Source organism: Protomyctophum parallelum (assembly GCF_964188405.1).
Source record: "Protomyctophum parallelum genome assembly, chromosome: 7".
NCBI classification, from domain to species: domain Eukaryota; kingdom Metazoa; phylum Chordata; class Actinopteri; order Myctophiformes; family Myctophidae; genus Protomyctophum; species Protomyctophum parallelum.
Genome location: NC_139705.1, coordinates 27,064,170 through 27,087,961, shown reverse-complemented (window position 1 = coordinate 27,087,961; position 23,792 = coordinate 27,064,170). Strand labels below are relative to the sequence as shown.

Sequence of the window (23,792 nt, the reverse complement as noted above, 5' to 3'; positions counted from 1 at the left end):
TGTGTGACTGCGTGTGTGCGCGCGTGTGTGCGTGCGTGCGTGCGTGCGTGCGTGCGTGCGTGCGTGCGTGTGTGTGTGTGTGTGTGCGTGCGTGCGTGTGTGACTGTGTGTGTGCGTGTGTGTGCAGTCTGTACGATAATGAGAGCTGCTGACTGGCTGCACTTTGATTGGCTGCCTCCACAGTCCCTAGGGATGACCGTCTGAGCGGTGCCAGCTAGACGCCATGCAGATGGAACTGTGTGCATGTGTGTGTGCGTGTGTGTGGGTGTGTGTGTGTGGTGTGTGAGAGAGAGTGTTTGTGTATGTACAGTTTGTTGATGTCTAATCAGCAGGTGATTTTGTGTTTGTGTTTCCGTCATTTCAGCAGGTGCTTCTGTGTCTTTACAGTATATAGGCTATATTTGAAGGTGGCACCACCTTTATTTGTGTGTGTGTGTGTGTGTGTGTGTGTGTGTGTGTGTGTGTGTGTGTGTGTGTGTGTGTGTGTGTGTGTGTGTGTGTGTGTGTGTGTGTGTGTGTGTGTGTGTGTGTGTGTGTGTGTGTGTGTGTGTGTGTGTGTGTGTGCCGCAAGCATGCGTGTGCGCAGTACTGCTGATACTGTGCCGCGCCCTTCTGTCTCTAAGGGCAGATTGTAAACGCTGTAAATTGTGTGTCTTAACGAATAGGTTTTCTCTCGTTGTGATATTTTTCAACCAGCCCTTCACTTGCCTTTTTCTTTGACAACCCCCCCCCCCACCTCTCTCTCTCTCTCTCTCTCTCTCTCTCTCTCTCCCTCTGTCTCTCTCTCTCTCACTGTCATTCCACATATTGTCTGTCAGTTTCAAGTTTATTTGGTAATTTAAAAAGAGATTAAAAAACACATTTATACAATATCTACAGTTTTCTTTTCTTTTTTTTTACCAAAAAGGAGTAGGCTGAACCTTTAGCTTATGATGCCTATAACCTTTTAATATTTAAATAACTACCAAAGGTAAGAAAATACAAAATACAAAACACAAAGCAAACAAAAAAAAGACAGACAGACAGACAGACAGACAGTACCTGTGTGTACCTGTATCAACAGTGTTTACATAGCTCTGTGGCTGTGAACATCACGCTGCGGACAATCATTAACAGGTGTGCAGTGTTAACGAGGTGAGCCGACCCAACACCAGCCTCAGTAACCTCCACCTATCGACACATTACGAGACGGGTCCCATGGTCGCAGGCAACGTATTTCCTGTAGGTGGAGACAACATATCTGCGGTGTAAACACTTGGCTCTTCTACTACATTGAATGGTAGAGTGACTGATGTTAGTCTGGTCTCAGCCACCGCAGTGTATCTTTTGACATTCCGTTTCTCTCCAAAGTTGATTGTTGCCACTTTGAGCAGCCCTAAACTACACGGGTTCATCCTGATGTTCTGGGCATCTTTGTAAAGTTAGTGTTAATAAAAAGCAGGTAAAAGTTTGAGCAGACTAACATCAGTCAGACTATACCATTCAATGTTGTATAAGACCTGCCTGTTTACACCGCAGATATGTCATCTCCACCTACAGGAAATACGTTTGCTGCGACCATGGGACCCGTCTCTGAATGTGTCTATAGGGTGACTGCAGGGTGTCAAGTAAACACCCTGCAGTAGTCCTGACAGACCTAGACTATACGCGGATGACATCAGCCTGCTCTCCAACCACATGGAGAAAGCACAGGAGCTCTTGAGCAGAGTGGAGTCCGAGTGTGCCAAGGTTGGCCTTCGGCTGAATGCCAAGAAAACTGTGGTGATCACCTATAACATCCAAACGGAACATCCACCTATCACAACAACAGGAGGCAGTGCTCTGAAGGACTTCAGGTACCTGGGCTCATGGGTCAACTCAACAGGAGGCAGTGCTCTGAAGGACTTCAGGTACCTGGGCTCATGGGTCAACTCAACAACAGGAGGCCGTGCTCTGAAGGACTTCAAGTACCTGGGCTCATGGGTCAACTCAACAACAGGAGGCAGTGCTCTGAAGGACTTCAGGTACCTGGGCTCATGGGTCAACTCAACAGAGCAAGATCTAAAAGTGAGGAAGGCACTTGCATGGAGGCCCCTGAATTATGTAGTGTATGGAACTCCAATCTCCCGACAAATCAAACTCAGCTCATTTACGCAACGGTACAATCTGTTCTCCTCCTATGGCAGTGAATGCTGGATCCTGAAGCCAACTCTGCAGAAGGCTCTAGACGGGTGCTACACCAGAAGTACACATGTTACCAACGAGAATCTGTATGCTGGAATATTCAGGGTGAGCGACAAAATAGCAGCCAGGAGAATGAGACTCGCAGGACACTGCCAAAGGCACCAGGAGCTGCCAGCCAGCAAACTGGTGCTGTGGGAACCAACACATGGGCACCGCTCACAAGGACGTCCCATACTGACATATGTGGATGTACTCAAGAAAGATGCGGGAGCGCAAAGCACCAACGAGCTGGCCAGATGTATGGAGATGACTGGAAGCGACGATGAAAGGCTCGTCTGAGGACGACCTATAGAGAGAGAGAGCAGACGCTTCCTTATCATTTTGTCATATAGGACGGTGGGAATGTTGGGCGTGGCAAATTCCACATTTAAAGTGATTGCGTTTTGTTAAAGTGTGGTTCACCCGCGCGCTCCATCTTATTATCGCTGTCCTATTAAGAACTATACTGCACTAAAATCATATACACGCATGCGCGCGCACACTGACCCACAAGTAGCCTACATACAAACAAGCATGCATGCACACACCTATATGCAGTATGCACATACCTCAGGGGGGGGGGGGGGGGGGGGGGAGAGAGAGAGAAAGAGAGAATGATGTTGGGGACAGTGAGAGGGAGTGACTTTACCTCTGGACTCTGGCAGAGGGAGTGGCTGTGGAAGAAAGACGAGGGTGTGTGTGAGAGAAAGAGAGAGAGAGAGAGAAGGGAGAGCTTTCACGCCTTTCTGAGCAGTGAAAGAATACATGGCATATTGAGACAGCCAAAAGGCAGCATGCAAAAGTAAAGCAGAGAAATAACAAAGGGAAGAGAATTAAAAGTGAGAGAGAGAGAGAGAGAGAGAGAGAGAGAGAGAGAGAGAGAGAGCCTGAAAAGCTTCCTCTGTTCTGTCCCTCCTCTTGTCTTCCCCTCCTCTCTGCCTGGCCCAGGAGAGAGAGAGAGAGAGAGAGAGGAAACACACAGAGAGAGAAGGAAGGCACAGAGAGAGAGAGAGAGAGTCTGCTTTAGCGCAGAACTCTGGATTCCAGGACCTTTGGAGTTACTCACGCAGATCTCTCTCCGCACACGCACACCCTTACACACGCACACACACACACACACACACACACACACACACACACACACACACACACACACACACACACACACACACACACACACATACTCACAGATTTTCCTGGGACACATCTCTGCAGGAATCACCGCCGCAAGGCAGAGGGAGTGAAAGAAAGAGGAGTTGAGAATCATTCCAGTGGACTATACAGCCATGGCACCTGTCACGGGGCAGAGGGAGACTCAGAGAGCTGGGTAGGGGCGACGCCGGACACAGACGCACGCACACCGCACCAAGTTCTACTGGGACAAAGGTGAGGTTCTGTTACTCGCTCTGTTCTGCCAATCTATCTATCTGCCAGTCAAGGTGGCATTAGTACACAGTCAGTGCTATAATTAAGCAAAAGTTAAGTTAAAACTGAATATCATTTTACTGCATTGTGTGTGTGTGTGTGTGTGTGTGTGTGTGTGTGTGTGTGTGTGTGTGTGTGTGTGTGTGTGTGTGTGTGTGTGTGCGTGTGCGCGTGGTTTAAAGCAGTGAAATACAATCAGTCTGTAGTTCAGCTTTCTGTAATTGGATTTGATTGACAACACTGTAAATGTGGGTGATTGTAATTTCTTTTAGCTTAAACTCCCTGTTTGGAACGGTGTTTACAGTACTTACAGTAGTGCGTGTGCATGCGTGCGTGCGTGCGTGCGTGCGTGCGTGCGTGCGTGCGCGTTGGAAGGAAAATAGGCAGTGATGTAGGACGGATATAAGTTCCCCTCTGAGCAATTCAACGCCTCGGTTGAATGGAGGGTATATATGTACGCGTAAGTGTGCCAGATGAAATTGAGTGGTTTTGTTTAGCGTAATTGAATTTGACCTATAGCTGTGATTTATCACGGTCCGAACGGGGGGGGATAAGGACACTGCGTGACTCTTCCACCACGTGTGTAGGAATGTTGCTCTGAGGTTTCCTTCCACTGCTCGTCCCAGCGTGGAACTGTGGGATCATTTTGAGGAGGTTTTTACCATGTCCCTTTTTTCAGTGTGAGTTGTGTAACTGAAACAGAAAATAGCCTTGAGTTTGAAAAACTGCGTCTTCGCAGACACACATGAGTTGTGTATAACTCTGAAATGGTATACAGTATGAGGCTTCTATGTCATGATTCTTTCTCCCATATGAACCTGTATGTTTACGGTATATCAAAACATGATTGTCACCTTTTTCTTCACTCTTAAATGCTGAAATAATGTAATACGGGAATCATCACATGACCTGGTCAGATTATTGTACAGTATATAGGTGAACTATACAGTACAATTTGAAACTTCTATATTGCTGCATTAAGTTCCTCTGGCAAATAGTCATTGGTTAAAAATGCTCTACTTAGAGGTGAGGACCCTATACAGTATGAAAACAACTTAATAAAATATAAACAATACATTTCTATGCAAAATATAATCGCAGTAATGCACATTGCACAATATATCTGACAAAAAAAAGCATTGAATCTCCCACAGAGTGTTAATGTCGTCATTTGCACTATTATGTACAAATGTAACCAAACGGGCACTGTGTAAACGTGTATGCACTCTTATGAGTTCAATTAAATGAACGGTCAGGGTTTCAGTATGCCATGAGTGACCGTTGGAGGATAAATCGGGTCCTTTCCACACCTGCGCTCATTGTTCAGCCCTCTCTCCACTCCTCCCTGCAGCCCACTACACCCCGCAGGCATCCTGCTGTACTTTTGTTCTTTAATCTCATTTAGTTCTGCCTTTTATCCCAGAGTCCAGCCCAAAGTCACACTTTATTGCTCGCTCCTTCAATCTCTCTCTCTCTCTCTCTCTCTCTCTCTCTCTCTCTCTCTCTCTCTCTCTCTCTCTCTCTCTCTCTCTCGCTCTCTCTCTCTCGCTATTTATCTGCTTTTTTCTGTTCTTAGTCTCTCTCTCTCTCTTGCTCTTTCACTCTCTGGCTTGTTCTCTCTCTTTTGTGCTCCGTTTCGTCTCTCTCTTTCTGTCTCTGTTTATTCTTCTCTCTCCATCTTTCGATTCCTTTCCCTCTCCTGCGCTATCCTGTCTCTCTCCCCCTGTCTCCCTCCACGCATGCACGCACGCACGCACGCACGGTGTGTTTGCTTGGTCTGTCATCTCACCTATTCAGGCTGTAATCCCAACAGGTCTCTGTAGGTATACCCTCCCTCCCCCCAACCCTGTTGACACCAACCTACACCTGAACCCTTACATCAGTGGTTCCCAAAGTGGGGTCCGGGGACCCCCAGGGGTCCTTGAGGGAGTTCCAGGGGGTCCCCAGCTAAATAATAGTTTGGAACCTGGTAACTCTGAGAGTGTACAAATTCCATTTGTACACAATTAACACTGATTTTACAATAGGTCTCAGAGATAGAAAGGCCATTAAATGGGGGTCCGTAGACTAATGCATGTCAAACTGGAGTCTCTAAACGGGTTTAGAATCACTGCTAGAGCCATAAAAATCTTCTCTTATGGGGGTCCCTGGCATATCTTTTCAAATTGACATGCAAATGTTTGGGAACCACTGCAGAAGACAAAGATTTGTGCCGCATTTTTACGATTTTTCAAAAATAGCAGACCTACAAGCTCGTAGCGCGGCACTCGGTGGCGTGCGTGCGTGCGTGCATATTTTGTGGCAACATATGAGAGCAGACCAGTGGCTGCACTTCATAGAGCCAGGGACTTTGTGTGTGTGTGTGTGTGTGTGTGTGTGTGTGTGTGTGTGTGTGTGTGTGTGTGTGTGTGTGTGTGTGTGTGTGTGTGTGTGTGTGTGTGTGTGTGTGTGTGTGTGTGTGTGTGTGTGTGTGTGTGTGTGTGTGTGTGTGTGACAGTGTGGTGAGACTCTATGTCTGTGTGTGCTCTGGGCCTCGCCTGGAATGTTAACAGAGAGAGACACACAGAGACAACAGGAGAGAGAGAGAGAGAGAGAGAGAGAGAGAGAGACAACGAGAGATAGAGGAACAGGGAGAGAGAGAGAGAGAGAGAGAGAGAGAGAGAGTAGTGAGAACAAAACAGAAAACCACAGTCAAATCTGGAGGGTTAATTATTTTTGGAGGTGTCCAAAGTGAGCAGGTCCGTCCTGTTTAACTCACTCAGTGCCACAGGACTTAATGACGCCTCCCTCTAATGTCCTAAAGTGCCATGGGCGCCTTTGGACACTTTTGAAAAAATAAAGAAATCCTCTATGCACGAGGGCCAAAACTGGTGTCCACCAGGTGGCACTGATTAAAAGGACACTGCAGGGTCAGGAGGGAGCGCTCGTAGGGTCATGAGGACAAGTCTCTGACGTTTGAAATATTTAAAGAGAGCTTTTCTGCTCTCCTGAAATGTCCTGACGTTTGCACCCGGGGCCAAGCAGATAGGTTGGTCCGTCATTCAAATAAAAGGTGAAAGGCTTTTAGCATCAAAATTTCATCAGAGCTCTTTTTCTTTTGGTTTGGATTTCCAAATCCGTTCAAAAATAACACAAATATACGATGCTTGACCCTGGTGTGTGCGCGTGCATGTGCGCGCATACTGTATGTCAGCGGTTCCCAAATTGACACTCATTAGCCCACAGCAGACCCCCATTTGTAAATATATCCCAAGTGCCCCCATGAGAGAAGAGTTTTACGGCTCTAGTGTTCAACCATTTACATTTCAAAGGGGCTCCCACTTTGACCTGAATTAGGCTACACGGATGCTTAATGACATTTCTATCTCTGGGACCACAATTTCTATTGTAAAATCAATGTTAATTTAACTCTGAGATTGTACAAATGGAACCAAATGGACCCTAACAGGTCCATTTGGTTCCATTTGTACACACTCAGAGTTACAGACCCATAAGGGTCCATTTGGTTCCTATCATTTGGTCCCTATCATTTAGCTGGGGACCCCCTGGAACTCCCTCAAGGACCCCTGGAGGTCCCTGGACCCCACTTTGGGAACCACTGCTGTACAGTATGTACAGTACTGTATGGTTGTGGGGCAATGCTTGTGTACTTTGAGTGCATGTTACATTTAGTATAATCCTACTCTCTCGATCTGAATCAGCAAGACATCTGGAAACTCTGTTAAAATTGATTTACACGGTCCATGCTGTGCCTCTGAGTCTGTCATTCATATCAAAAAGAGAACCGACTCTGAAATGTTTATCTAAAACCTCAAAATGTGATTTGTAACTGCCAGAGAAGCAAATGAAAGCAATGTTTGACCCAGCAGGAAAGGACTGGACTGCATGGAGGAGTGGTGTGTTAAAGAGCTCTCAAATGGAAAGTGCAGGAACACAACAACAGCCTCTGTCCTGCCGCTGTCTTCATTACTGTCCAACCACACCAAGGTTGATTTCGTTGACTAAAACGAGCTTGTCGGTTTGTCGACTGCCTATTTTCACGGACGAAAACTAAATAAAAACGACTAAAAGTGCAAGACTAGATGTATTGAAATATATTGTTTCGTCAACAAATACAAGGTAAATGTTATAGGGAGGGACTCGTTACGACACCACCAAGGCCTGCCAAAAATTGTCGACTAAATCAACTGCATATTGATATTATATATATGATATAGTCGGCTAAAATTTGACAAAAACTCAAATTTGAATATAAAACTAAATGGAATTTTATTCACGAAATCCAAATTTGGTGTCAAAATCAACACTGCATGATAAGGACTCCAATATCAGGACTGATGCACTACCACTTAAAGGACCACTTCACCACTTTTCAACCAGTGACATCATTGTTAGGCAGATTTTAGAAGATTAAAAAAGACATTAAGATTTTATTATCATGAGAACGATGGCTTCCATTTCCAACTTTTCAGGAATAGAAAGCCTGCAGTTTCTATTAGCTTGGATTCCCCATTGATGATGTCACTGGTGGACGGGTTTCTAAACTGCCCACAGCCCTCCTTTGAAACACAGACTGAGTGAGTAGGAAAGAATTGTGCTATTTTATCATGAACATTAGCGAGAACCAATTATTGCGACCATCTTTCGACGTAGTTTACTATGAAAACCTGTCAGTCACGCCTCGTGACACGTTCCATATTCAGTATGGCCGTCTCCATATATGAAGATCACAACTCTAAATCTGGCATCACGGACACCATGTTGATCTGACCTCATCAAACCCTTAGATCTCCATATATGGAGCTGACCTGTGTGCGTGCGTGCACGTCCATGTACGCGCACGCCACACCAGTTTCTCTGCATGTTTGTGCCTGTGTGTGTGTGTGTGTACAGTATAGTCTCATAATATAGATATTCCACTGTTACTTTCTTAGTTTACGCATGTTTTATGATAAATGCTTTTGTGATGTATTCCCATGCTTTTGTTCCTGATTATTGTAAGTCGCTCTGGATTAAGAGCGTCTGCTAAATGCCTAAATTGTAAATTGTAAATTGTATATGGTTCATCTTGTAAGCATCAGCAATCCTCTAAGAACATATATCATGTGTGCTACTGTTAAACTTGGTTACATCACTGCCTGTCAGCACAAACATCAGTGAGTAGATGAACTAAACATATTATGCACAGTCTCAGTGGAGGTATACGGGGGTTAGACCACTCATTGAAAGGATACGTATAGCTTCAGTCTTCTGAGGTAATTGCATAGTGCTCACATTGTTGAATTGTTGATGCAGAGTAATGTGAGAGTGGTGGGCAAGAAAGTTTGAGATCACTCTAAATGTATGTTTTTTTTAAGTGAATCCTTTGGTTGCTGTGTAGACACGTATACACACTTTTGTTTAACAGAAACTGTATGGTCAGAAAATGGATTGCATTTCGGAAAAGAGCTCTTCACCCATTCTGGGCGGGAGCCGGGAACCCCTTTTGGTGTTTGAAGCATTATGTTATACTTTAGTTTTTTTTTTTTTATCGTGACAATGTGGCGCAAATCTTTGATTATGTTCTTTCAGAGCGAACGTTTTAAACTCAAATCTTTGCTTCTGGGGGGTCCCTGGAACAACACATTTTCAGATGGGGGTCGGCGGCCAAAAATAATTCTGCTTGTCCTTGACAGCAAAAAGGTTGCACGGTGGCACAGTTGGTAGTGCTGTCGCCTCACAGCTAGAAGGTCCTGGGTTCGATTCCCGCTGGGGACGCTGTGGGCACTGGCGGCGTGTTCCCTCCTCCACGTCATCAGTGCCCATACCCGAGGCGGGAGTTGGCGATAGGGCCTTTCTGTGTGGAGTTTGCATGTTTGCAAAGGTTTTGCAAGGTTGAGCACCTGACAAAACTTTAGAAGACATTTTGTAGAATTGAACTCGGGTCTAAACAGGTTAATTGATCGTAGGACGTTTACACCAAACAAGACAAGAGGGTAGATAGTTCACGTAGATAGTATATCTCAGGATTATTAATGGCTAAGTAGCTGCATGTCAGCTGATAAAGGTAGATAAGTTCACTACAGATGGATTGATTGCAGTTGAAACTGAGGGCAGGGAGAATAGCTTAGCTCAATTAATCTCTTTAAAAAAAAGGGCAGATCCTGAGTGCTGATATCCAAGACAAGGTATTAGCTACAGAGGATGTATAATTAGATGGATTAGTGTGTAAATATTTTCGTAGATAGGCTAAAGTATAAGGTTACGTGATTAAACAAAAAGTCTTTGTGTAGCTAGATAGAGGAATAGCTGGCCTAAACAGGGGTTAGAGAAGGCTATTATATGGATTAGGTTAAAGATGGATTGCCACATTTTTTGCATTTTTTCCATGTGTCTATGAGGTGACAGTACTTCATTAGACACCCTGGAGTCGTTTTTATGTGCAATGGTGTATTAACTTTGTATTTAGGGTGTCTTCCTGGTAGCTGAACCCTTGACATGTCAAACGGGTCAATGAAATAAACAGTAATATAGTGACATCACACTATCAGCCCCTCCCCTAACCCCTCCCCCTTTGCCATACAACTACAGCTGTGGGTGCGGCTTCAGTTCAGGTGGATCACCACCCATCACCACCCACCAGGCAAACCAGGCATACTTAATGAACTGGTGGGCGTGTCCACATAAAAACAACATTTTAACAAATACTATACACTCTTTGGAAAAAGTTCTTCCTCCTTATATTATAATACCTGATGATCATGTTTTAGGGTGGAAACAATCGTGGCACTCCATCTTTACTATTTGAAAACTAGTTTCAAATAGACTATTTAGGCTAGCCCGATTAAGTGATCTAAATAGTAACTGATGAAAGGTAGGCTTCATTATTATCAGTAGGAGTTACGGTGATAAAAAAACATACACCATCTTTACAAGTTAATTAATCCTTTTTCACACACCATAATATCCAGCGTTTATACGGCGTCCTCAACTCCAGTTAGCTCAGTGTCAGACTGCTCTCTGTTGTTCTGCATGTCATCTGATGCTTATACTGCTTTATTCGGCCAAGCACCTCCGCTCCAGATGCACCTGCTTACATCTGCTTGTATGTGTCGTTGGGGGATTATGTTACTCCTGACCCCAGAGTCTAGGCACACAGACAGACGGCAAACCATGAAGCCAGATGGACTCTGCAAAAACCAAACCCATTGCCATGTCATAAGCCATTAATAAAACCATAATACTTGTCTGAACTGGGCTTTAACCCATTTTGGGCGGGAACCCCTTTTGGTGTTAGCATTATGTTCTGCTTTAGCTATTGAAAAATAGCAGATCTACAAACTCATAGCTTGTAGGTCTGCTATTTTTGAAAAATCGAAGAACGACTGACATAGAAACATAGCTTTTTCAGAAAACTGTCAGGACATTTTGTAGAATCTGATCTCAAGTCAAAATGGCTTTAACGTGACTACGGTTAGATTACAGACTTATTAGTCACCCGGCACCGGCAGGACTCTTAACTCAACAATGGCTGCAGGAGAAAAGGAAATATTCTTGTGTAGTGGAATAGCTCTCACAGAGACAATCAATCTATCAATCAAGCATCAAGACACCCATCTCAACCTGGCCTTAAAGTGCCATTCAGGCTTACAGATCAATCATGATTGAATGTCTTAATAAGGCACCGATCTATTCATCCCTGTGCTCTGCACTGGAATACCTTTCTGGAAGTGACAGTAAAAATTCTAGACTTAGATCTACTTTGTGAGATAATTATTTCTTCAAATGACTTTAATAACTTACAGGTAACTATAATCGCATCCCATACGATGCCTTAGACTGAGTTATATAGGGTTAGAAGCACTTAGGGGTTCTTTGCTTTCAAATATTGCTTGCAAGCATTTCACAATACTATGTAAATATATCTCACAGAGTGTCTCCCTGGAAGAGTAAAGCTCTTCTAATGCTCCCATCATCGATTGCTTTTAGGAATTCAAAGCATGCTTACAGATGGCCGTGATCACTGATCTGACCTCACCCTAGGCCAGTACAGGCAGGCATCATATTTCTGCACTGCATCTAAATGTTGTTTCTTATATAGACGTGTGTTTTTTTGTTTCGTTTTTAACCTACAGTTTATAGTACTGTCGATGTACTGTAGAGAATTGTGAAACTCTAATCAAAAAATATAAAACTATATCAATCATTTAGCTGCAAGGGGACAACGTACCCGATCAATGATTCCTGAGGGTCCCCATGACCCCATGCTGAGAACCACTGCTTTACGCAGCATGTGTTGCTGTGCTCCAGCTATAACGACATAAGAACTAATAAGTGATCTTGTTCTGCTAAAGTTCCAACATTTAGATGACAGAACATGTTCACTGCAGGAAGGAAGAGCTATAGATGTAGTGGATGTGGAGGCTGCAGATTACTGAGCTGAGCTGCTTGTCTTGGACATTTTATTTCTCCTACTACATCTCCTCCTCTCCTCTCCTCTCCTCTCCTCTCCTCTCCTCTCCTCTCCTCTCCTCTCCTCTCCTCTCCTCTCCTCTCCTCTCCTCTCCTCTCCTCTCCTCTCCTCTCCTATCCTATCCTATCCTATCCTATCCTATCCTATCCCCTCCCCTCCCCTCCCCTCCCCTCCTCTCCGCCAGCCCTCCCTCCCAGCCCACCTCCTCCCCATTGGCTATCCTCCTGCTACGCTTGTCTACACATTAAAATTGTCATTGTTACTGTGTGGCTCTGTAATAACCGTGCGTGCGTGCATACGTGTGTGTGTCCAATTTCCAAAGCTAATCTTGCGTCTTATCGGCAACAAATTTCTAGTTTATTTAATGCTGAATGATTTTATTGGTTTCTCTCTGCAGAGTAAAACATTGATAAGGCCAGTCCATGCAGTCTATGACGCCAGTTGATGACATCAGGGGTGGAGATTTGACATGAATTATAGGTCTTGGGCCCATTTTAACACAGGCTTCCCAATCTAAGATCGTTTGTATTTGTTGGTTTGGTCATGGTTTGGTCCGATGTGGCCTTTCATTTGGTCCAGAATTGATTGAAAAAATAACAGTGAAACTCTGATAAAAACTATAGCCATTCTTATTTCTTGTACATGTATTTACTAAGTTGTACATGCATGCAATATTGTTGAAGATTAACTACAGGGTCAATCATTTAGCCAGGGCCCCCCTGGAAGCCTCCTAGGACCACTGGGGGTCCCTGTACCCCATGTTGACTACAGGGTCAATCATTTAGCCAGGGCCCCCCTGGAAGCCTCCTAAGGACCACTGGGGGTCCCTGTACCCCATGTTGACTACTACAGGGTCAATCATTTAGCCAGGGCCCCCCTGGAAGCCTCCTAAGGACCACTGGGGGTCCCTGTACCCCATGTTGACTACAGGGTCAATCATTTAGCCAGGGCCCCCCTGGAAGCCTCCTAAGGACCACTGGGGGTCCCTGTACCCCATGTTAACTACTACAGGGTCAATCATTTAGCCAGGGCCCCCCTGGAAGCCTCCTAAGGACCACTGGGGGTCCCTGTACCCCATGTTGACTACTACAGGGTCAATCATTTAGCCAGGGCCCCCCTGGAAGCCTCCTAGGACCACTGGGGGTCCCTGTACCCCATGTTAACTACTACAGGGTCAATCATTTAGCCAGGGCCCCCCTGGAAGCCTCCTAGGACCACTGGGGGTCCCTGTACCCCATGTTAACTACTACAGGGTCAATCATTTAGCCAGGGCCCCCCTGGAAGCCTCCTAGGACCACTGGGGGTCCCTGTACCCCATGTTAACTACTACAGGGTCAATCATTTAGCCAGGGCCCCCCTGGAAGCCTCCTAGGACCACTGGGTCCCTGTACTCCATGTTGGGAACCACAGCAGTGAAGCTCAAACAATGACAAGTGGGAGAATCCCTCCCTGCTCCTTTCTCTGTCCTTCCCCTCCTCCACGTAACACCTCCCTGCACTCCTCTCCTCTCCTCTCCTCTCCTCTCCTCTCCTCTCCTCTCCTCTCCTCTCCTCTCCTCTCCTCTCCTCTCCTCTCCTCTCCTCTCCTCTCCTCTCCTCTCCTATCTCCTCCTATACCTCCTGCAATGTTCAGCTCTGTCCATCATTGTAGCGGAACAGCCTCTCCACGGCTACAGCGACCTGTAATTGCATTCTCCATATGTGCGTGTGTGTGTGTGTGTGAGAGAATGCACATGAGAAAGTGTGGGTACGTGAAAGAGATAAAGAAACTGGCAAATTACGTGTTTGTGTGTGTGTGTGTGTGTGTGTATTTGTGTAAGTGTCTGAATATGTATGTAGGCATGCTTGCTTGTGTGTGACAGAAAGAGTTGTGTGTGTGTGTGTGTGTGTGTGTGTGTGTGTGTGTGTGTGTGTGTGTGTGTGTGTGTGTGTGTGTGTGTGTGTGTGTGTGTGTGTGTGTGTGTGTGTGTGTGTGTGTGTGTGTGTGTGTGTGTGTGCGTGTGCGCGCGTGCGCGCGCGCGTGCGTGTGCGTGCACACGCTGTCCTGTCCCATCACCTTGAGGAGAGCAGAGCAGTGAGACTGTAGTGAAGGTGAATTAAGGAGCTTTACACTGGAAGATGGAAAAATAACAAGATACGCACACACACACACACACACACACACACACACACACGCGCGCGCACAATTTTAATCTCTCCCTTCTTTAACACTTTCTCTCGAACACAATCTCTCTGTCAGCCCCCCTCGCTCTTCCTGTCACACACACACACACACACACACACACACACACTCAGTGTCCCAGGGGAGTGCTCGGGGGGGGGGGGGGGGGGGGGGGGCTTAAGCACGGATTGTGGTGTTCTGCAGTGTGCCTGTCAGATAAGGAGGGGGACGCAGGCCTACTGCCTGCCTGGTGACACGCTACTGAGCGCGTGCAGTTGTCTCTGTACCTGTCACTCAAACCCACCTGTCACACTCTGATGGCACGCACGCACGCACGCACGCACGCATGCACGTTTTCTGAAGAGGGCTGTCCTCAAAAGAGACACCGTAATATTGACTTATTCTTTTTTATGATATAACTTCTAATGATATAGCTAATTTTGCTTTAAAACTTAAATAAAACAACTTTGATTACAATTCAACCTACATTATACAGTATGTCCCTTTACTTTCCTTCCATGTGTCCGTTCGTCCGTCCGTCCGTCCATCCGTCCGTCCCATTCTTTATTTCATTTCCATTTCAGACTCTGCAGCACTTCCTTCCTTCCCTCCCTCCTTCCTTCCCTCCCTCCCTCCCACCATCCCTTTCCACTCCATCTTTCCACCTTCCTTAATCCCTTCGCTCACTTCCTTGCCTTCCCTCAATCCCTCCCTGTCTTCCTCTGCTTTCACCACCTGTGTTCCCTATTGTAGCAGCTGCTACATCCCCACCAGAGATGGGAGTTATACTGTAGCATACCTCTATTCTCCAGCTGCTACATCCCCACCAGAGATGGGAGTTATACTGTAGCATTCCTCTATTCTCCAGCTGCTACATCCCCACCAGAGATGGGAGTTACAGTATACTGTAGCTAAAATCATTTATTTTTTACCAATAGCACATATCCCAGATTTCCCTTTACCGTTCATCATTTTAATTTTCCACTATACTTCACCTTCAGCAGCAGCTGCACCATTTGCCTCAATCACTGAGACCAATCACTGTGATGATGCTGTGCTGGGAAGTGCCGGCTGATGATTGGATGGATGCAGCTGGGGCAGTAAAGATGGAGCCACGCCCTGGCAGGGCTCAGCTTCGTGGATAGGGAGGTGGCGTTTTGCCAAGCTGGCTCGCGGTCTCTCACACCCTCTTATAATCCCCCTACACACGCACGCACAATCCTGCTCTATGGTCCCCTAACAGCCACACCTAGTGGAAGAGACCCTCTAGACACTTTAGAGCACCGAAGTCCTGTCGTCACTCGCTCATCCCCTGGTTCTGCCTGGTTCACGGAAGTAATTTCTCTATGGAGAATAACATGGGCTCATCTTAAAATCGTTTCATATAAGCATTGTGGTCCAAAAATAAACAAGCTGTCTCTGCGTTATTGTCAGGGAGGTGTCTCTGTATCGTTTGTACTACAGTCAGTCACTCATATATGTGACCAAATTTGACTGCGGGACTACCATTGGATTTTTTTTTAATCTTCGTTTTTTTCATGTCATATGAAAGCAGGGAATCATAGCTTCAAATTGGCATATTGTTCAGTTTGACCTAGAGTAACATCTTGCAGAGAAACAGCGAGTTGATAAAACAGGCTTGAAAGGTCTCTTACAGCCCCAGTCCCAGCCCCAGTCTCCTGACAGCTCCTCCGGGCAGGGCTAATTGACTCAGTCCCAGGAGGTGGGGAGGGAGGTGGGGAGGGAGGGAGGGGGGGTGGGATCATGGCACATTTCTAATTTGGCATCTCCTCCTTTGGATAAAAGCTGCACCCCTCCCCTCCCCTCCCCATCCCTGCAGCCCTCCCATCATCCCTCCTCCATGCACATCCTTGACTCCATCCGACCCCCATCCCTTGGTGCACCTTCATCTATATAGTCTTCTGTCTCCCATCACAACGTCGGCCATGTTTGTCTACTCTACTCGATACAGTCTAGACTCTAAAGTCCTTTGTATAATTCTTCCTGCGTCTTCTATCCATCTCTTTGCCATTCTGTCGTCTTGTCAGTATTCTTCATGCCTGGGTCCGTGTCAGCCTCAAAGACAACTAAATACATGGATAGAAACACAGACATCAAACACACCCATAGTGGTTCCCAGGTTCACTTTGTGGAGACAGAATCTCTCTGAAGGCAAAACCCCATGCTGAGCAAACAGGGGGTGCAGGGTCTGGGTGTGCATACACATGCGTGTCTCTGTTTGCATGTTTGGGTGGGTTCATATTGATTTATATGTTTTTGTGTGTGTGGGTGGGGGGGGGGGGGGCTTTCATGCATGTTTGGGCAGGCATTGCGTGTGTGTGTGTGTGTGTGTGTGTGTGTGTGTGTGTGTGTGTGCATGTGCGTATGCGCGTGCGCGTGCATGCGGACGTGGCCTCATCCCTCTTAACGAGCAGCCAGACAGAGAACAAAGACATTTTGTTATTGATCGTGTACTGTAGCTCTCCAGAATCAGCAGTCATAATGAAAGAATCTCTATCAGAGCCTGTCAGGGAGTTGGGGGAATATCCTGATACATAAAACAACATAGAATAGTGGTTTTGTTCACTCCAGTACTGTAAAATGTCTTTGTGTACAGTTAGGCTGTTTTTACTGCACCTTAATTTGGTGCAACATAAGTGTGTAACTATGTGTGTAAATGTGTGTGTAAGGTAACCGGAGAACTCGCCGCGGTTTTAGTGCATTTTAGTTTTACTTCACCTTGATTTAAATTGCATTGAATTGAGAGAGAGAGAGGATGGTTGTTTAGAGTTAACACTAGATGAAGTAGGAATGCTAAGGTTTAAACACCAAAGTACCGAAACAATGTAATTAATTAGTAAACAATAGCCTCTCCAATTTTCGCTGCGGTGAGTTGGCAAACCGGCGAGTTCTCCGGTATTCGTGTGTGACCTCCCACTAACCTAACGGTCAGAATACTGGGATGTCGGAGTTATGAGGACCCCGTTCATAATCCCCCCCCCCTCCATCTCTATCTGTGTGTGTGTGTGTGTGTGTGTGTGTGTGTGTGTGTGTGTGTGTGTGTGTGTGTGTGTGTGTGTGTGTGTGTGTGTGTGTGTGTGTGTGTGTGTGTGTGTGTGTGTGTGTGTGTGTGTGTGAGGGTGTGAGGGTGTGTGCGCGTGTGTGCGTGTGCGTGCGTGTGCATGTGTGTGCGCGCGTGTGTGTGTTTGCTTAGTGTGTGGGTGAGGGGCTTCAAACAGTGCAGTTCTTTATGTTTGAGCTTCCCATATGTTTATTTACCGGTCGCCGCACCCCTCATTAACCACAACTTACAGCAGCTCTGTGTGCGTGTGTGTGTGTGCGTGTGTGCATGTGTGCGTGTGATTGTCTTCTTAGGGTGGAAATGACATGCCATAGGCCAGGGGTTCCCAAAGTTGGGGTTGGGCCCCACATACTTGGGGTAGTGGGACACTGACGGTTGGGTCGCTAAATTATTTTGGGTCCTCAAAAATATTTTTCACACTCACAATGTAAAAAATGATTACAAATACATTTTAAGCATAATTGTTACACATTTCCAACATAGCCCCCTATACCAAACGTGCACGTTTATGTGCATAAACCTCCGGGTTAGGTTGACGGCAGCATTATTTTTGGGTCGGGGGCTGAAAGGTTTGGGAACCCATGCCTTTGGCTTATAGTGGTTAAAATGTTGGCTTTCCACGCGGGAGACCCGGGTTCGATTCCCGGGTGTTACATTGGTGCCGTGACCCGGATCGGGTTTCCCTGCATGGGAGGAGGTCAAAAGGGGGGTGAGTGTAGCAGAGTGGCTCAGAGCCTCAGCCTGATGGCCTCAAAAGTCTAATGTCTCCCCTGATCCATATAGGCCTTTGGCTTAGTGGTTAAGATGTTGGCTTTCCACACTGTGGGTATATATACTGTATACACACGCGCGCACACACACACACACACACACACACACGCACACACATTGTGTATTATATATGTCCTCATGTTGCATCTATTCATGAATGTGCTGACAGGCGGTATAGCATACGTCACTTTGCTTTTATATCACTACTTAAAAAAGTATAAGTTATATACTAGATTATCTGTCTCTCTATCATTTTTTTCCCTTTCTGCATCCTCCCTCCTTGTCCTCTGAGACACAGGGACGAGCCACGGGTCACTGACTCATGAAGGCATATCTGCCCGTGGGCAACACAAACATCCCTCCTTCCTCTCTCATCCACTTCACACTCTCTTTAATCTGTTACACTCTGTCTCATCTGCAGAAGTTTAAAATAAACTATTATGTTACACACAGCAAAATCCTGTCCGTTTAGGATTTACTGTGCATAATAATTTACAATTAGGATTTACTGTGCATTTGACTATACAGTATAATGTATATCGAGAAACTTCTTCCTTCTAAGTGGTCTACTCTAGACATAGACATGTGTGGCTACGCATGTTCTAACTGAAGTGTGCAAATTACTGTTGTTTGCAGAGCCAACATTGCCCACAACATGACCCAGATACTAAACATAATAATAATTTTCTTTAAAAAAAACAACAAAGAATAATCATACATGAGTCCAATCCAGTTCATTGGTTTTGGATTGGCTTGGATTTGATTGATTTAACCGGATTTAAATTTATTTTGTGTTAGATTTTTGAGTTTGCGTCCACGACGTGTGTGTTCGTCTCTGTGAGGGTTTGTGTGTGGTTGTTTGACAGTAATGGAGACAGAGGCAGGACAGAAGCAGATTGTACGGACAGCATTCTGGGAGCAGTTCAAGCCTATACAGGCCAGACATGGAGGACAGATGTTGGGACACGCTGGGACATGTTGTTGAACCCTCGGGTCCATAGTGGAGCTTCCAGACCTGGATTGTCCTACATAACAACATACTGAGTGATACTTTGTTGTGGGGTGAAAATAACTGATCTGCAAGCTCAAAACACATCGCAGCCTGACATTTTGTGAACTTGTAGATATTTCCCCCTCACGACAGTACTGTATATTACGCTTGTGTAACACACGCACGTACACACAACCACTCGTAGGGTTAGGGCAGTGCTGCTTCCCAAGCTTTTTCATGTCAAGGACCCCCAAATTGACACTATTTAGCCCGCGGACCCCCATTTGAAGAGATATGCCAGATTTGTATTACGGCTCTAGCAGTGATTCTCAACTTGTTTAGTTTCAAGGACCCCCAGCATTAGTCTACGGACCCTCATTTAATGGCATTTCCAACTCTGAGACCCCCAATTTATATTGTAAAATCAATCTTCATTAACTCTGAGAGTGTATCCAAATGGACCTGTTAGGTCTCTCAGAGTTACAGACCCATAAGGGTCCATTTGGTTCCAAACTATCATTTAGCTGGGGACCCCCTGGAACTCCCTCAAGGACCCTTGGGGGTCCCCGGACCCCACTTTGGGAACCACTGGGTTAGGGAACCTAGAACCAAGAACCCACTGTATATATATACAGTGTTATATATATGTGTATATATGTGTTTTATGAGCCATGGTGTTTGTGCATCAGTCTCCAAACTGATCTTAACACTTAGGATGCTAAGCACGTCCTCTCAAATAAAACCGTGGGGTGCTATTCTCTCTATATCTACGGCGCTGTCCGTGGTTTTGATCAGAACGGCGATGTTCCGTCCTAATTTCGGACTTCATCAAGCATCTCGTTTGTAATATTAATGGTTCTAAAGAGAGATCAGGCTTATTAGCACAAGGTAGTAATCGGACATTTCACCACCTGGGTTTTGTGGGGAGAAATGGAAGGCGGGGCATCCGCTTGGCACTCTAGTGTCTTTATATTCTGAAAAATACCCCGGTAATAGTGTTAAGTATCTCTTAACTGTCTAGCCATTGTAGAAGTTACCCATGTCGCAACCATTTGATATCAATACAGCAATATCTGCCTTTGTTCATGAATGTTGTCACGTTGGTAAATCATTACTATACCACTTTAAACTGCCGTTATTCAATGAGGGGTATATTATTTTCCAGACAACATTAAACTCAGCTCAACAGTATTGGTTTATGTTTTATAATTCTCCTGTGATCCCGATGCCAATCCACTGGACCATTAACCCTTTCACCCGAAGTTACAACCACGGTTTCAGTTACCGACTGCATGCAGGGATACATGACACTGTGTTGTGATCAGGCATGTCAGAAGGTCCCAAATGTGTGACATTTGACTGTAACATAGCCGGACGTGCGCGTGCGCGTGTGCGTGTGTGCGTGTGTGCGTGCGTGCGTGCGTGCGTGCGTGCGTGTGTGCGTGCGTGCGTGCGTGTGTGTGTGTGTGTGTGTGCGTGCGCACTTGCGAGTGCGTGTGCATGCTGTTTGTGCACGTCTTTGTGTGTTTGGAAGAATGGGTGCATCTCAATATCTGTTGAAAAGGATCTATCTGTGGCGTTTGCTGTGGTTTGGGAAGCCATCGCAGTGGTTAGTGTGTGTGTGTGTGTGTGTGTGTGTGTGTGTGTGTGTGTGTGTGTGTGTGTGTGTGTGTGTGTGTGTGTGTGTGTGTGTGTGTGTGTGTGTGTGTGTGTGTGTGTGTGTGTGTGTGTGTGTGTGTGTGTGTGTGTGTGTGTGTGCGTGCACGTGCGTGCGTGCGCTTATGTGTACATGCATGTCCTCCTTTCCATTCGTTCCACAACAATAATTCCTGAACCCTTTGCCAAGCTGCACGCGCACACACCTGCAGGGTAATGGTTAATACTAGGTTCCACATCAACACTGACAGGCTGACAATCACATCCTGGTAAAACAAAAAAAAAACAGAAAAACTCACACACAATTATCGGCAAGAAAAGCCAAATTCCTCTGAGCCCCATCTTGTGATTATTGGGTTGTAAGTGCTGATTTCACAGTTAGCAGGTGTGTAAGCGTGCAGTGACACACCCGTCTTTGCATAATAACAGAGAGAACAAACAAAATGTAAGACATTATTACCAAGCCACTCTTAAAACTATATAAAAGTGAAAAGACTTTGACTTTGTCTGTGTTCTGACCTCTGATTGGTCTAATGGTCTTGACGTTATACCCACGTGCACTGACTCCAGAGAGAACAAACAAAATGTAAGACATTATTACCAAGCCACTCTTAAAACTATATAAAAGTGAAAAGACTTTTGAAAAGAATGAACACGCTTCAAAAGCACCCATGAGGTAAAATTTGAAAGTATGTTTTATTTTCTAATTTCCAACAATTCTAAGTAACATTCCACCGGCCGTGTAATGCCCAGGTCTGACTGCAGCCTGAGCAGCATTGCTTTTCGGGTTTATGATCCGTTCGGGAGCGGATGATGTCGCTACGTCATGTTGTAGTATTGTTTTGTAGTCAGTAATCTACGTCATGTTGTAGTATTGTTTTGTAGTCAGTAATCTACGTCATGTTGTAGTATTGTTTTGTAGTCAGTAATCTACGTCATGTTGTAGTATTGTTTTGTAGTCAGTAATCTACGTCATGTTGTAGTATTGTTTTGTAGTCAGTAATCTACGTCATGTTGTAGTATTGTTTTTGTAGTCAGTAATCTACGTCATGTTGTAGTATTGTTTTGTAGTCAGTAATCTACGTCATGTTGTAGTAGTGTTTTGTAGTCAGTAATCTACGTCATGTTGTAGTATTGTTTTGTAGTCAGTAATCTACGTCATGTTGTAGTATTGTTTTGTAGTCAGTAATCTACGTCATGTTGTAGTATTGTTTTGTAGTCAGTAATCTACGTCATGTTGTAGTATTGTTTTGTAGTCAGTAATCTACGTCATGTTGTAGTATTGTTTTGTAGTCAGTAATCTACGTCATGTTGTAGTATTGTTTTGTAGTCAGTAATCTTCCGGAACTTCCTTTCCTCTCAAACCGATTCTTCTCAATAAAAGCTGTAGGGTACTGAGCTTTTATTGTTATTCTTCTGGTTTGAGGGAAAAGGAAGTTCCGGATGATTCATCCTTCCTGATGACTACAAAACAATGACTACAACATGACGTAACGGATATCATCCGTTCCAGACCGGTTCACACGGCAATGTTGTAACACAGACAGACCAGGCTTTCCTCCGAGGTGAAAGCCTGCTGACACAAGGTTAGGTCTGGTGTATATGGGCTCTGTAAATGATGCTGTTATCCACACGGCGGTTTGCCCGGTTTACAAACTGTGTGTGACTGTTTCAATGTCATTGAAGTTCACAACAAGTTCATGGACATGTTTCTCAAACCCAGCGTGACAGACAGGCACCCAAAAAAAGAAAAGGGGAAGACAGTGAGAAAGGCAATAACAGGAGAATATAATGACACATAATTACCAGCCTAGCAAGCTGGACCACTTGAAAGGCAGCCAACTGTAATATGGTTTGAAAACAAAACCACGTTGCTTTCTCGTTGGCCTCCTAACATGCACGTGGTCCTTCTGACTGTGCAACACATGTATGAGTGGAGGCCGCCATGTGTCCTTACAGTGCTCTCATCCAGACAAACCAGGCTAACTAACACAGAGATAGGCAGGAAGATGGTGCACAAAGAAAGATAGAAACACCTGAAAGAATGGGGAGGAAGAGAGTGAAATGTGCTGAATCTCTACCAGCATTAAGTTTCTGTTCCTCCTCTCCTCTCCTCTCCTCTCCTCTCCTCTCCTCTCCTCTCCTCTCCTCTCCTCTCCTCTCCTCTCCTCTCCTCTCCTCTCCTCTCCTCTCCTCTCCTCTCCTCTCCTCTCCTCTCCTGACATGAAATAGTCATTAGTCATTGTGGTAATTCCACCCACATGTCACTATGTGTTAGCTAATGTGCATCACAAATGTTTGCTGTGTGTGTGTGTGTGTGTGTGTGTGTGTGTGTGTGTGTGTGTGTGTGTGTGTGTGCGTGTGCGTGTGTGTGCAGTATGTGGAGTTCTGCTCCTGCATCTGTGTGCCTCATAAATTGTGAGCGTGTCACCATACAAGATTGTTACAAGATTGCGACATTCAGGAGAGCTCAATTATGGATATGGGTGGCTATATATATTCTTTCTAGCAGTTGGGGCTCTATTGATGGTATTTGTACTTCTACCTCCCGTTAATTCATTTATGGCTTTGACCCCAAACGACCACTAGCTGGATTGCCATGGAATTTGCAGTGCATCTTCATGCCTGGAGGATGATGATAACCCTACTGATTTTGAGCCAATGGTCTTTGCTTTTTGCACCTGCACCACCATTAGGCCAAAAATTCCATGTGCACCAAAAATATCACAACATCTACTCGGTTTGCCATGAAACATGTTGAGTGTATTCATGCTACCTGGAGGATGCCATTTCAGTGACTCCACTACCTTTCATTGGAGTCCAAATAACATTTCTCCTAATCTGGATTTGATTGTATAGGATGAACCCTATGAGGAGCTGCACAGCCTCTATGGGCTGCGGGGGGGTGGGGGGGGGTCAGGGGACCTCTGTGGTTGTGGGTCTGTGCGTCACTGTGTGTGTGTGTGTGTGTGTGTGTGTGTGTGTGTGTGTGTGTGTGTGTGTGTGTGTGTGTGTGTGTGTGTGTGTGTGTGTGTGTGTGTGTGTGTGTGTGT

The 23,792-nt window shown here is 45.5% G+C and overlaps 1 protein-coding gene across 1 annotated transcript in view; it reads left to right on the top strand.

Annotated features, from left to right (window-relative positions):
- The first annotated feature begins 3,228 nt into the window (after positions 1-3,228).
- The window catches only part of sema3b (sema domain, immunoglobulin domain (Ig), short basic domain, secreted, (semaphorin) 3B), a 140,946-nt gene continuing 120,382 nt past the window's right edge, over positions 3,229-23,792 (top strand). Inside the window, exon 1 of the mRNA XM_083770170.1 lies at positions 3,229-3,588. The gene's annotated coding sequence lies outside the window, so the exon portion shown is untranslated. The remainder of the gene's footprint in view (positions 3,589-23,792) is intronic.